At 39.0% G+C, this 15,305-nt stretch overlaps 1 long non-coding RNA gene across 1 annotated transcript in view; it reads right to left on the bottom strand.

Annotated features, from left to right (window-relative positions):
- Nucleotides 1–15,305, bottom strand: part of LOC119625916 (uncharacterized) — a 65,721-nt gene that overhangs the window by 7,753 nt on the left and 42,663 nt on the right. The window lies entirely within an intron of this gene.

Below are 15,305 nucleotides of genomic sequence, written 5' to 3'. Positions count from 1 at the left end.
AAACAGAGTTGATTGAGGGGACCGCAGGTCTTCGCAGGACCTGTGACTTCTTAAGCATCCACAGGGGCAAGAGAACCTCAGCCCCACTCTACCAACACGCACCTAGTCAAATTCCGCCAAGTGAATCTCACGCACACTAACACATGGGGAGTGTTGCTTACACCACGAGTCCCCATTTGGCTCACGGTGATGCCACATATGGGGTTTCACACGTATGTGTTGCACCGCAGTCCACTTTACAGTGGAAGAATAAATGTATTGGCTTTCTGTCGGTTTGTTGGAGGCAAAAACCTGTGATGTTGTTGGTTTTTGGTGGGAGAGTTTCACTTTCGAAAAGAAAATACTCTGAAAATGGAGGTTGTCCTAGATTGTATTTCAAGGTGAGTCTACTTGATGCCAGTGAAGCATATTTTGGCATATAATACATATGGTTGTATTATATTTTGTCTATATTACCTCATTTTAAAAAAACATTTTGTGAAAAATGTCAGAGTTAGATATACCAATGTTCAATTTCTGATCACGTGTCCAGAAGCACTGTAAAATGCAGCCTAGAATGCAAAATTCCCAGCCACTTCTTTGTTGAACTCTCTGCAGAGCGGCATTGCATTCAGGGGTTTTCAAGGTGCACTAGTGTGGCATGAGCTGGTCTTTGGCTTCCTGCTGAAGTTAGAATCCTGCAGATTGTTTAGGGGTGGTGTCTGCTTGTCCCATCTTTCCAGGTCATCATTAACCTTTCCTTGGCACCCACGTGGACTCAGAACTTACCTAGAGTCACAGGCAGGTCTGGGAAGCTGGCCTTGAGCCTTTGTGCAGTCCATGATGGTTCCATGCCTTTGATCTGCTGAGGCACATTCTGCAGAGGGATGGGCTGGCATAAGCTGTCCCTGCCTTTCTGAAAGTCACGGAGATTCCTGGTACCTGAAGCCACACAGAAATATCTGTGGAGTTTCAGGCAGGACAAGGATGCCATTCACAGGCTCCTGTTCTTCCACTTAATGGCAGCAAGAGTGATTCCTGGGTTTCCTAATTGACTTCAAAACAATTTTGGTGACTTTGTTGTGTCAATGACCACTCCTGTTTCTGTGGCATCCAGTTCTGTAAGGTTTTTGGGGATTTTGTGGAAACTCGTGCATTTTTCCAGAGCCTCACTTCATCCTGAATGCTCTCAGGCATGCACAAGCACATCCCTGCCTTGGTGGCATCTTGGAGCATTGCAGGAGACCCCTTAGGTCTAGGAGGCACTAGGAGGTCCATCAGGAATTGGGAGGGCACGTGTCTGCCCATCTGTAGCATGAACTTCTATTCACCTTCAGAATGCAGATTCTTCCTGAACTAATAAATTATCTTCATCTTGGTGTAAGTAGCCACAAAAGAATAATTCATATTAACTCCATGAATAAAAATAACTGAAAATCAACAATGAAGTTAATAACGACAATGTTAATTATTATAATAGTGATAGTAATAATAAAACAAAGGCATTAGAGATTAGAGATTCCCTTAAGTGAAGGACAAGGTGAAGATATAGGGATACATGAGTTGTTTGGACTCAGAGTCCAATGAAACGTGTTCCTCAAAGGCAAAGACAAGAAGCATAAGGAAAATACAAACTTCAAGGATGACCACCTGGGCTACCTTGGAACTCATGTGGGAACACTGCAGGCAAAGTGTACCTCGTCTTGGGACTGCCCACCACCCAGCCCCCACTCACCTTCATGAGGTAGGACAGCAGGATAACGGGGAAGGAGTCCATGCAAGGGATGCAAGACTTCTGTCACACCTGATTCAAAGAAGCACTGCTTATGACAGCTGTTTATCTCCTAACACTGTGGCACCTCTAACTGCCTGGCTGCATGTCTGCCACCTGTTCTTCTTAGGTCACAGGAGGGACAGACATTACTGTCCACCCATCTGCATACAGAGCCACTGGAGGACATTATCCTTGTTGCTTCCTCTTTGGAAAGGGGCAACATACATGGCAGATGCCATTCTCTGTCTCTTTGGAAAACTTTGCCAGCACATTTAAGGTTTTCTTCAGCCACAGAAAGCCACCTGCTTCAAAGTCTCACCCTCCACAAGTGGCAAGCACACAATTATTAATGGAGGCAAGGGATGCGTAGACTTTGCCATTTGATTCGATTGGGACAAATAGGGGAGGCCTTCTTAGCTGAACAGCTCTGTCTGTGCGGCCTGTTGACAAAGTCAGGCTGTGTTGCCATTAGACTTGTCCCTTTGCACATAAGGCTTCACTCTAATCCTTTCCACAGATGTGGATCCTCACATTACTTCCTAATAAACATCCTGCACACTAAACTTCATCTATATCCAGCTCCCTGGGAACCAAACCTGTGACAAAAGTGAAAAGTTTCTAGGGAAATTATGGTTTCCTTATCAGACAGGGATCAAATTCTGCTGAGCTAGAACGTAAGGTAAAGTCTGATGCCATCTCATGATTTTTTTTATTAGGACATTACCACTGCCAGCAAAAATTATGTGCATCAATTCATGGGGACAAAAATTATATTGGAATGGGATGAGGTTGTTGTGAGTTGAGGAGAAATTTTGACGAATGAACTTTACCCTCAGTTGAGTTCAGGAGAGGAGATGAAGATGAAAACAGCTGGAAATAAAAGATGCCCAAAAACATTTTTCTGGTTTTTTAAAAATCAAATTTCAGGTTGGGAGACACTATGTTTAAATTCTAAAAGGATGTAGCATACTGAGAGGAAATAACTATAGATAAATTGTCCTTTTTGTAAATAATACACTTTATGGTACGACAGGAGACCAAGGGACACAACACAAATTTGGAGTTAAAGAAACTAACAGACATTCTCGATACTCAGCTGTTATGGCAGAGATGCCGGAATGATGGATGTCCATGTAGCAGTATTTTTTTTTTTTTAGACATAATCTTGATCTATAACCAGGCTGGGGTGCAATAGTGTGATCTCAGCTCACTGCAACCTCCGCCTCCTTGGTTCAAGAAATCGTCCTGCCTCAGCCTCCCAAGTAGCTGGGACTACTTGCGCACCACCACACTCAGCTAATTTTTGTATTTTTAGTAGAGATGTGGTTTCACCATGTTGGCTAGGATGGTCTCGATCTCCTGATCTTGTGATCTGCACCTCTTGGCCTCCCAAAGGGTTGGGATTAGAGGTATGAGCCACTATGCCCGGCCCATGTAGCAGTACTTTTGAACTTAATGGCTGAAAGCATCCACCTCCAAACTTATGTATTATATTTGCAAAAGAGTACAAACCACGTAATGAATTTTAAGGGGAAGACAAGCCTGTGGGAATTCAACAGCCATGGCAACGTTTTGAACTTCTTTTTATTAAACATATAAGAAGTAAGTGAAGTTCAAGGCCTAACAGAATTGCCAGGAATTATTTGAAGAATTACCAAGATGACTTAGACACTATGAAATCCTTACGATGCCCTCTGGTGGAGTTTCCTCCTGGAGCCAGTGATTTTAAGCCAGAGGCAAATGTCTCTGCAGGCATAAGAATTCGACCCAAATGTACTCTTCAATTTTAAAAGAGAGGACAATAAAATTGTCTCCTATATAGTAACAACTTTTTTTTTCTTTCAGACAGAGTCTTTTTCTGTTGCCTAGGCTGGAGTGGAATGGGGCACTCTTGGCTCACTGCAATCTCTGCCTCCTGGGTTCAAGTGATTTTCCCACCTCATCCTCCTAAGTAGCTGGGATTATTAGCATGTGCCACCATGTCTGACTGATTTTTGTATCAGCAAAATTATTTCTGGGGTGGAGAGTTAGGGACCTTTATTCTGCCACATCCAAAAACGTGTTCTCCAAATGATATGTCAATAGAAATAACTGATACCTATATTTGCTAACCTATCTTTTTCTGTCTTTAAATTCAGAACTAGAGTGTGGAAAAGTTATATTAAGAAGGTTTTCTCAATTTTCCACACAAGTGATGGGCTAGGCAGTATTCTAGGTGCTACAGACACACATTCACATACCCACAATAGTTTTGCCTTATTACCTCCTACATTCTAATAATGCACCAAAAGAAAAGTATAGATTAGCTTTTTGTTTTTTTGAGATGAAGGTTAATTCTATCACCCAGGATGGAATGCAGAGGCGCAATCTCAGCTCACTGCAACCTCTGCCTCCTGGGTTCAAGCGATTCTCCTGCCTCAGCCTCCTGAGTAGCTGGGATTGCAGGCATGTGCCACCATGCCCAGAAAACTTTTGTATTTTTCAGAAAGACGGCTTTCATTATGTTGGCCAGGCTGGTCTCAAACCCCTGGTCTCAAGTGATCCCTGCACCTCGACCTTCCAAAGTGCTGGGATTATAAGCATGAGCCATAGTGCCCAGCCAAAGAGAATAGCTTTAAATAGAAAGCATGAAAACAAAAGAAACATATGCCCATCTATTTTATACTGTATTTGGCCGGACAAGTCACCAGAAACCAAAAGTTGGAGGAGTTGTATCTTTTGAGGTGGGTTGCACAGGCAAGCAGCAAGTTGCTACCTCTCCAAAGTCCTAAACTGTTCTATGTCTCCTACTGTGGAAAAATGCATCTTCTACTTCATTTCAATTTATATAGGAAAATGCTTAATAAAACTAATAAGGGCTACATTCTTGGGACACAGCTAGACCACACATATACTGAATCTTGATTCTGGAAACACATCTTGTTCAATGTAATTGGATTTTCATGACAACAAAAATGTAACCCTGACACAATATTGGAGAGTCAAAAGGAAAGGACATTTTGGATTGAATTTTTTTATTTTGAAAAATGTCCTTGAGTTCTATTAACAATAGCTAAAACCTGGGAACAACTCAAATGTCTATCGAGAGGAAATCGATAAACAAATTATACGCATATTATAGAGTAATATTGGGCAATAAAGGGGGATGATCAACTCTATTAATCAACATCTTGGATCAATATAATCTTTCTCACCCTGAGTGGGGAAAGCTAAGCTAAAAAGTGTCCTATAATATAAATAAATGTGCACAAAATTCTAGAACAGACAAACCTAACATAAGCTAAAAAAAATTCAGAAAAGCCAGGTACAGTGGCTCATGCCTGTTATGCCAGCACTTTGAGAGGTGGGTGGATCCCATGAGCTCAGGATTTTGAGACCAGACTGGCCAACATGCTGAAGCTACTCCATCTTTACCAAAAATACCAAAATTAGCCCAGTGTGGTATTGTGTGCAGGAACAGAAAACCAAATACTACATATTCACCGTTATAAGTGAGAGCTAAACATTGGGTTATACATTGCTTAGCTCTCACTTATATGGAAACAATAGACACCGGAGATTCTTAGAGGGAGGAGGGAGGGTTGGGTACAAGGCCTTAAAAACTGTCTATTGGGTATTATGTTCACTATGTGTGTGATGAGATCATTCATACTCTAAACCTCAGCATCACACAAGACATCCATGGAACAAACCTGCACATGTATCCTCTGTGTATAAAATTAAAATTAAAAAACTAAAATGAACAAACAGATATGAGTAGGAATTTCTCAAAAGAGGAGATACAAATGGACGATATATATATAAACAATTCTTACCCTCTCTAGTCATCACGGGAATGCAAATGAAAACTACCATGAAATATCACCTCACACCTGTTAGAATAACTATTATCAAAAAGATGGATGATAACAAGTGTTGGTAAGGATGTGGAGAAAAGGAAGCCTTTGTATACTGGTGGTGGGAATGTAAATTAGTATGGCCATCTTGGAAAATAGTATGGAGGTTTCTCAAAAAATTAACAATAAAAATACCATTTTGTTTCAGCAATCCCACTTATTTTATATATATATATATAACATATAATATATATATGAAGTCATTGAAATCATTATGTGAAAGAGATATCTGCACTCATATGTTCCTTTCAGCTCTGTTCACAATAATCAAGATATATGAAGAAGACACACATGTTATCATTCATGCACGGACGGATGAATTAACGTTTTATATATATATATGTATGCACAATGGAATATTATTCAGTATTATATAATAATGAAACCTTGTCATTTGTGACAGCATCGGTGGATCTGAAGGGCATGAAGTCATGTGAAATAAACCAAACACAGAATGACAAATATTGTATGATTTCACTTGTATTTGAAATCTCAAATAAACTCAGAAGCAGAGAGTAGACTGGAGGTTGCCAGGAGCTGTGGTGCAGGTAAATGAGTAGGTGTGATTATAGTGCAAAGTTTTAGATATACAAACATAAATAAGTTCAGGAGGTCTAATCTACAGCATAGTGCTTATAGTTATGAATGCTGTATTGCATACTTAAAATATAATAGGAGGGCGAATTTTATGTTAATTGTTCTTACTAATAGAAATAATAATTCGAATGGGAGGGAGAACTTCAGCAGGTGATGATTATGTTTATAATCTTGATGGTAGTGATGTTTTCACAATGTATCCTTATCTTCAAACTCACTGAGATATACACATTAAATAGGTACAGCTTTTTGAATGTAATCATATCTCAACAAAGGGTTTTTAAGGGAGGTTGGTTAAAAAATTTAAAAAGGAAGGGTAGATGTTCCTTTGCCCTTCTCCCACACCTTCTTTCTTCCTCCTGTCTAGAATTCAGAAATAATAGGTGGGAATTTAGCAGCCAATCTAGGGTATTTTCTAAAGTATAGCAGAGCAGATACCTGGAAGGGACCTGCATCCCTAATGATATTAGAAAGTATCTGTACTAGCCCTGAATGGTGTAACTACAGGTTAATTTTAAGTGACAAAGAAATCAACTTCTGTCTTGTTTAAGCAACTTCATTCAGGCATTAATTTTATAAACATGTAGAGAATACATACTCCTTATGAGCAGAAACAATGTTTATAAATAAAAGAATGGTGATAAATAAAAGAAAATAAAAAGCAGTGAAACAAAGTGGTTTAATAGCTATACATAGTTATTTGGTTGAAAGATTCTGCTGCTAATATTATTCAGTATTTTCGTATGCTGGTGCAAGTAAGGAAATTTACATTGTCTAATAAAAATTATTTATCAATTTATAAAACAGTAAACATTTCATAGAATGGGGCTAAGAATCTGCATTGTAAAATAACTTTCAGTTGATTTTATGCACAGTAATTATTGAGAATCCCAACAGATCTGGACCTACATAGGTGCTATCAAGACTTAAGGAAGAAAATTTTCCTGACTCTATCCACACCTCCAGTTAGTAACAGATCTAGAGATTCAGAACTCAAATCCAGATCTCCAGTGGCCTTTCACTGTCCTGTTTCGCTTCACTTGTTGAAGAGGATTTGAGAATAAATGACCACGTGTTTCAACTCTCTCCTCAGCTCTGAGGAATATAGCCCTGTCCTGGCAAACAAGAAGCTCACACAGTAGTAGAGGAGGCAAATAGACATTCACTAATCTAGCATACAAGCAGTAGGCACTGTACCATAAACAAGGCACTGTGGGGGTTCAGACCAGGAGCAAAGCAGGGATTAGCAGGGCTAGTAAAGTCTGGGAAGTGTTCACTAACAAAATGTCTAATCATTAACTAAACCAAATTATTTCTCAACATGGCCTAATTAATTATAACTTAATATAAATGGTTGGTTGCTCATAAACCTTAATCTTTTGCCAAAATATTTGTAGCTTATGTTCCCATTTAACAAGGTTTTCTGGTCAAAACTGTGTACCCACATCTTTCTAATGAACTTAGTGTCCAATAAAACATGGACTTTCAGTCATCCCATGAAGGTGATTTTGCGTGCATAGTACATCTCTGTCTGTGAATATGCCTAATGAGGTATGGAAGGACATTTATTATCCAAACAAATACATTCCACTGGTGCTAGAGAGCTACAGACAGAAGTTTTTTCTGCCTACTGGAAATAAAGCCAAGCTTTCTTCTTCCTTCAGCAGTGAGGATTGCTGTCCTCCTCTTTATCATTCTCTCTCTCTCTTCTTTTTTTTAATGGGCCAAACTCTACCAAATAACAAGATAAACTTTGTGTAAGCCTTGGTAAGAGCAGAGTATCTGACACCTTATGGTGCTATAATACTCAAAGCAAAAGCAAAATCACCTATGACCAGAAAAGGGAGTCACAGGACATCTAGAAGACTTATTGGTCAAGAGACCTGTAGCCTCGTAGTTCATTAGCTCTCCATAAGAACTCTCACGTGAAATGAAGTCAGTGGTGGTTCAAGTGCTTGAAACCCTCATTACTCTACCTCTAAATGTGAATTAATTAGGCAAGTTTACTAGCAGTTACTAGACCTCAAAAGCAAGAGAATCAGGCATTATTCTACTAAATATTGGTCTCCATAACTCCTCTATTTTCTTTAGGAAAAGTTAGTTAGCCTAAGACATTTAGCATAAGAGCTATGCCAAAGCTATGTTGGGGTCAGCCAGGAAGGATTCATGGGGGTCTCCTTGAAAATATTACAGTAATCGAATAAATCTTCAACCTATTGCCCCTCAGTACTGTTGGTCCCTTGTACTTGATTTTTCCCCTTAAGTTTTATTCCAATTTCTAATATTATCATTCCCTCTTCCTTCTCAGCAACCAGTCCTTCAAAGTAGAACTTAAACAATGACCAGACATGGCCCTGCAACAGAGCATATCCTTCTACATTTAGCATGCAATCATGAATCACAGGTATAAGACCCCTTGAACAGACATGGTTTTGGTGACTACATGTAGGACTTATTGCTTTTACCCAAGAAGAGGATCAGACATCCTAAGTAGCTCAGAAATTTTTCTGGAGCTCTTGAATGTGTAGAGGCAAGAAAGATTAAGCAACCTGTTGCCTTACATGAGGCATACTATCTTCTTATGTTTTCTTTTGAATTCAGGATTTCAAGGTTGGGGAAGGAGTGGGAAAGTAGCCATGGACATGTGAGAATGTAGATGATCCTTTTACATTGTCAGGAACGGTCAAATTCTATGCTTTATGTTGTTTGCTAAAAGACACTTTCCAAAGCTTTCAACAGAAAATGTAATGGCACACATGCCTATTCTTGGTGAACCCAGACTTTTTGTCTAGTCTGTGATAGTCAATTTTGAAGGACTGCTTAGGGTAATGAATCCTTCAAGTTGTAAAGATGAAGGGCAGTTTTTGGACAATTCCCATTTTGCTGTAGGAAAACTAATCTGGAAGAAGTAAAAGGGAGAGATTGAAGTGGGAGAGAATGGAGGTGGAAAATGAGTTCAGTTGATCAAATATTTGTTAAGCACCCACTGTATGTCGGGCTCTTACAAGGAAGCAAGCAAAGAACAAAAGCATGTGATGGCCTTGCTCCTAAGAAGCTAGAGACCAGTAACCTGGATTGCTATAGAGCAGAAAAACGTCCACAAGCCCCTACAATACAGCACTGGCATAGGATGAAGAAGAAGTTTCTTTCTATGAGATCAATAGCATACAACCAAATAAGAAAGTCAAAAGTTACACAAAGTTCAAAAACCTAAGGCACCAACCTTTAAGAGATCTGACTGTTGGTGGTGACTTTGGAAGGAAAGTTATTATTAGGATTATTTTAGTACTAAGAGTTTTGAGCTGTCTATCCAATATTTTCATCTGCACCTCTGCTTTGGTAATACTGTGTGTGTGCGTGCGTGCGTGTGTGTGCGTGTGTGCACATGCGCCTTTTCATGTGTATGAAATATATTATCTATACCACACTCCACATAGGTTTGGGGGTTAATTACATACAGGCTGATCTGAATCTATACTCTTAGGGACGGGGTTAAGCTACTCTACCACATTGTGAAGAGTTGATATGTAAGAGACCCTGAACATCTTATAAATTATCTTTAAAATGTTTCCTTTTTTGGGAAGGGAGGAATAAATATTTGTAAACAAATGCAGAAATATCTTTACCTAAACAAAAGAACAGTTAGTTAACCTTGTTGTGATTAGCAGAGAGGATAGCTGCAGACACTATAAAATCACTCAGCAACAAGATTTGACAAAACCTTAAAGATGGCTCTATTTTTCCTGTTTTATACAGGAAAATATTAAGGCCCTGGGAATTGAAGTACTTTTCCCAGCAGTGGAGTAAAAGTCAGAGTCAAGGCTGTGTTTTACATCTCGGTTTCCCCACACATCCCACCCTATGGTTCTGTTGTGCTGTTCCTTTGTGTAACTCCTCAAAGCCTGGTTAAAGGTGATACCATATCAAATTGTATTAACTCAGTAGCACAAAACACCAGGGAATTGATTTATAAGTGTATTAACCTTGTAGCATTACTGAAGACCTATCTGATTAGTAGTTATCAAGTAGTCACCCTGGCTAAATATATAGGTTTGATTTTTAATTTTGAAAATGAAAAATATTTTAAAATATATGTCTTACATCCATATCTCCAGGAAATTTTAATCAAGTTTTAAAACTTTCAAATTTAGATAAACTCACGTTTTTTGTTGTTTTAATTTTCACTCAATGAAAATAGAAAAAAACTAATTGGATAGAACAGCACAGCAGAAGCATTACTTATCGCCAAAAATGGGATGCAACAAGACTGAAGAAGAAAATGCAGGACAGTGCTTAAAAAAGCAGTCTAATGAAAAGTGGGGTCTCCTCAGGATGTCCTTAGGTAGACATTGCAGCAGAACTGCAAAGTTTTCTTTAGAAGGCTGGGGAAGAGAGGAGGAAACAGAGAAGGGGCAAGAGTGGAAAACAGAATGAGGCTCAGAATACCAAGCGTTAGTGCTGTCCCTATCACCTTCCTCACTTGATCACTGGGTGATCTTGGGCAAGTTTCTTCCTTTCCCTCAGCTCATTTCCTCATCTGGAAGGTAAGTTACTAGACAAGATAGCCTTTGATGTTCATTGTAACTCTCACTGATCTTCCCCAAGCAAATAGCTGGGAAAGACACTGTGCTCACAATATGCAAGACACAAGGTTTACAAGCAAAGAACAAATCAAAACAAAAGATGTTTTAAAACCCCTAATGTCACTTGAATTCTTACAACTAAGCAATGGTACATCATACTTTTACAAAGCCCTTCTGTGATTTCATTTTTAAAATCATTTCAAGTTTTATTTTACTTCATATTAAGATAATGGGAGATAAAGTGTTAAATGTGTTCATGCAGGAATATATGTAAGAGACACAAAAATCCAAAATAGGTAATTGTTATGTTACTAGTTCCCTTTACTGAGGGGGAGCAGACAAAAGAATGTTAGAAAAAGCTTCATAAAGTGGATTATATAGAATGTGCTTTAAAAGAGTTTTGTATTTTATTGAGTGGAAAAGAGCAATATGGGGAGTTATTGTTCAAGGGTTAAAGCTATGCAAAATGAGTCAATTACAGAGATAGGCTCTAAAACATAGTACGTATAGTTATTACTGAGGTATTTTGTATTTAACAATTTGTTAAGAGGGTCGAACTTAGGGGTTCTGACAACAACAACAACAACAACAACAACAACAACAACAATAAAGGGACATAGGAAACATTTGGAGGTGATGGATATATTATTACCTGGATATTTGTTGCGGTAACAAGAGTAATATCTATGTGCAAATTTGCCAAACTATATGCATTAATTACCTACAGTTTTTGTATAACAATTTTACTTCAGTTCCTACTATATTGCCTGGCAAACAATACTTTATACTTAAAGTAAGAGCAATGATTATTGCATGTGTATGTTGAAAATAATAAAGAAAGCAGGTGACAATAAGACATCCTGAGTCTTTTGGAAATAAATAGCATTCACCTGCTTTCTCATCCATTGAGCTATCACCACATTTATGTACTTGTGTGTCCCTGGAAGTTTCTTGTGGGAGATTTAGTTATTCTCTTTTCGTTAGGCTCTACTAACCAAGAACAAATCACAGACTCAGACAGCATCATAAAAAGGCCCAGACCCACGATGTCCAGAGACTCCAGGCTCAACCCACATTGATGCTGGCCCTTCAGCCATGAGATTCCATTTGCTTCTTCTTATTCTCCTTCTTTTTTCAATTCTTTTATCCCCAGGTAAGTTGGTAGCTGATTACTCTAAGGTTCTGCAGATTAGAAGGCTATATCCCTGGCCAGACAAGATCCTAGAATCAGTCCTGTGGGTTCAAGAACCTAATATTTACAGCTTCACTAGGATTATAATAGGGAAAAATAGAAAAGAGACTCATTTAGCAGTAGCTCCTGTTGATAAGATTCCATCCATGTTTTTTGATCTAGTGAGTGGATATAATAATGGATGCTGCTGAAATTCAATGCTGTCAGATCAAACTGCCTACATATAAATTTCCATGCCCCACCAAGGCATCTCAAGATACAAAGTAAGGATACAACAGAATGTGACCTCAATGAGATGCCTTTGTGGGACCTGGAAATTTATATGCAGGCAGTTAGATCTGACAGGATTGAATTTCAGCAGCATTTATTATTATATTTGCTCACTAGGTCAAAGGAGATGGATGGAATTCTATCAACAGGAGCTACTGCTAAATGAATGCTGACAAATCTGAAAGTTTTATTCAAAGAGACAAACAGAAAAATCATAATCCTAGAATAAGTGAAAATTATATCAGAGACTTCAAAGTAAATTCTATTTTACGTGTCTGTGAATAAAAAATGATTCACAAAGTGAAACTTAGGACTAGAAAGGAAAGTTAAAGGAACTTCAGACAAGTGAATTAATAATAAGTAAAGACACCAAGAAGTGCCGCTCCTGGTATATTACAGGTAACCACACAGAAATGGGTAACATCACTTTCAATACTAAACGGGCTAAAATTTAATGGTCTAAGCATGCATTTTGAGGGCTTTTGGGAAAAAAAACAGCATAATACACCTAAAGAAGATAAAGGGAAAGTTATAAATACAAAATATAAATTAATGAAACAAATGAGAAAAAAACTAATATTTTAAAAAATGTTTTTCATAAAGTCTAATATACTTTATAATAACCTGGCAACACTGGACAAACGAGAACATGCTTAAAATAACTTTTGCAGGAATGAAAGGTTAATGTCAAAACAGATGTTTCAGAGATTCAAATAATTTTTTAAAAAATATATTTGTATATTATCTTCCCTCTTTGCTGTGTACTTGGGGATTTTTCTGTTGCAGTTCACTATATCATGTGTCATCAATTGTGACTGTGTCATCAATTTTTATGCTAGTAAATTATTACCATCAGCATACAAATATGCTGTTAAGTATGTCCTTGCTTTTCTTCTGATGTCAGCTGTCATCCTATTTTTTGCTCCAGTTTTCAGCAAAACATCTTAAAATCGTTGTCCATACTCTCTGCCTTCAATTCCTCTCCTCTCATTGTCTCTTAAATATATCCCAGTTGGGCTCTCTCCCCTTTTTTCGATCATGTTATTGACACCACTCTTGTCAAAGTTACCAATAATCTCCATATTGCTAGATCCAATGATCATTTTTTACTACAACTTTAATTGGCCTATTAGCAGCATTTGACCCAAATAATCACTTCCTTCTTCATAGTATACTTTCTTCACTTGGCTTCCAGGACAGCACATTCACTTGATTCTCAGCCTATCTCACTGGAGCTACCACTTCAGCTTCCTTTGTTTCTTCCTCATCTTTTCCCATCACACTTCCTATTGGAGAGCTCCGGAGCTCAGTTCCTGATTCTCTTCTCTTCTCCCTCACCACACACTCTGGAGGGGCTCAGCAAGTCTCATCCTTTTCAATTCTCCTTTTGGACCTCCTTTTGAACTGCAGGCTTATAATAAATTATCCAACTGCATAACTGGTATATCTACTTGACACTTAATTTCAAAAGTCATAGATATCCAAAATTGAACTCATGATTTTCCCTCATAAACCACTACCTACAGATTTTCTCTTCTTGCTGAATGCCATGGTCAGCACTGGAGCCTCTCTTAGCTCTCCTGTACACTTTCATCCTCAGCAAGCCTCTATCTCTGCACAAGAATCTCTCAGGGCTCCTATCCCTTGCCCAGCCTTGGGCAGTAGCTGCCTCACACTCAGTGAAAGACCAAGAATCTGCTTCTCTCATCTACCTGCCCTGCCCTGCCTTCAGACCTCATCAGGCCCCTCTGCTTATGCACCTGTGAGAGAAGAGAGTGAAGGGGGCATTGTCTCTGCTCCCCCACCCACTCCCCAGTAACAGAGGATTTTACCCGATTCTCACAGTAAGACCTTTACCTTACTCTCACTTCAAATTGCAGCAGTTCCTACATGCCTGTCCCTCAAAAGTGTCTCAGGTAATTCTGCTCTCCATCCGATCTTACCTAGGAGCACACAAGATAGGTCATGAAAAAACCATTAGTGGGGCCGGGCGCTGTGGCTCACACTTGTAATTCCAGCACTTTGGGAGGCCGAGGTGGGCAGATCACGAGGTCAGTGGCTAACACGGTGAAACCCCGTCCCTACTAAATACAAAAAACTAGCCGGGCATGGTGGCATGAACCTGTAGTCCCAGCTACTCGGGAGGCTGAGTCAGGAGAATTGCTTGAACCCTGGAGGCGGAGGTTGCAGTGGAGGCGGAGGTTGCAGTGAGACAAGATCACGCCATTGCACTCCAGCCTGGGCAACAGAGTGAGACTCCAAAGAAATAAAGAGAGAGAGAGAGAGACAGAGAGAGAGAGAGAAAGGAAGGAAGGAAGGAAGGAAGGAAGGAAGGGAGGGAGGGAGGGAGGGAGGGAGGGAGGGAGGAAGGAAGGAAGGAAGGAAGGAAGGAAGGAAGGAGAGAGAAAGAAAGAAAAGAAAGAAAGAAAGAAAGAAAAAAGGAAAGGAAGAGAAAGAAGAGAGAAAGAAAGAAAGAGAAAGAAAGGAAGAAAGAAAGAAAGAAAGAAAGAAAGAAAGAAAGAAAGAAAGAAGCAATCGTGAGTGAGAGTGAGTGAGAGTGAGTGTGTTTGGGTCCCTACTGATGATGCTAAACTATCACAAGCCCACACTCAGCCTTTCAACATTTGCTGGAGATTCACTTGTTTCCTTGTTATCTCCATCAAGGGCAGCTTCCTCCTGCTTCTGCTGCTGCAACTCAGCTAGGCACAAAGCATCTGTGGATCTGTTCTTTTTTCAGCAGGGCTTCATCACTCTGAATTTAAGTTAATTAGCTTTTTTTGAGACCTCAGTTCTGTGTTTTAAAATGAAATCTATGATCTATAGATTATCCAGCTTATTCTCTTTGTCAGGGCAAGAGCATTTTTCTATAACTTTCTAAATTCTAAACAAAAGTAAAAGTTCACTTCTTTTCAGAATCCCCACGTGTTAGAAAGTGTTACTATTATCATCAGTTCAGTGATATTTATGGAATTCCAAGTTGACTCTAATATCAGCTTTTGGTATAAATTCTTTCT

This window comes from Chlorocebus sabaeus, chromosome 10 (genome assembly GCF_047675955.1).
Source record: "Chlorocebus sabaeus isolate Y175 chromosome 10, mChlSab1.0.hap1, whole genome shotgun sequence".
NCBI classification, from domain to species: Eukaryota; Metazoa; Chordata; class Mammalia; order Primates; family Cercopithecidae; genus Chlorocebus; species Chlorocebus sabaeus.
Note: the sequence above shows the minus strand (reverse complement) of the source record. Positions and strands in the feature narration are given on the sequence as shown.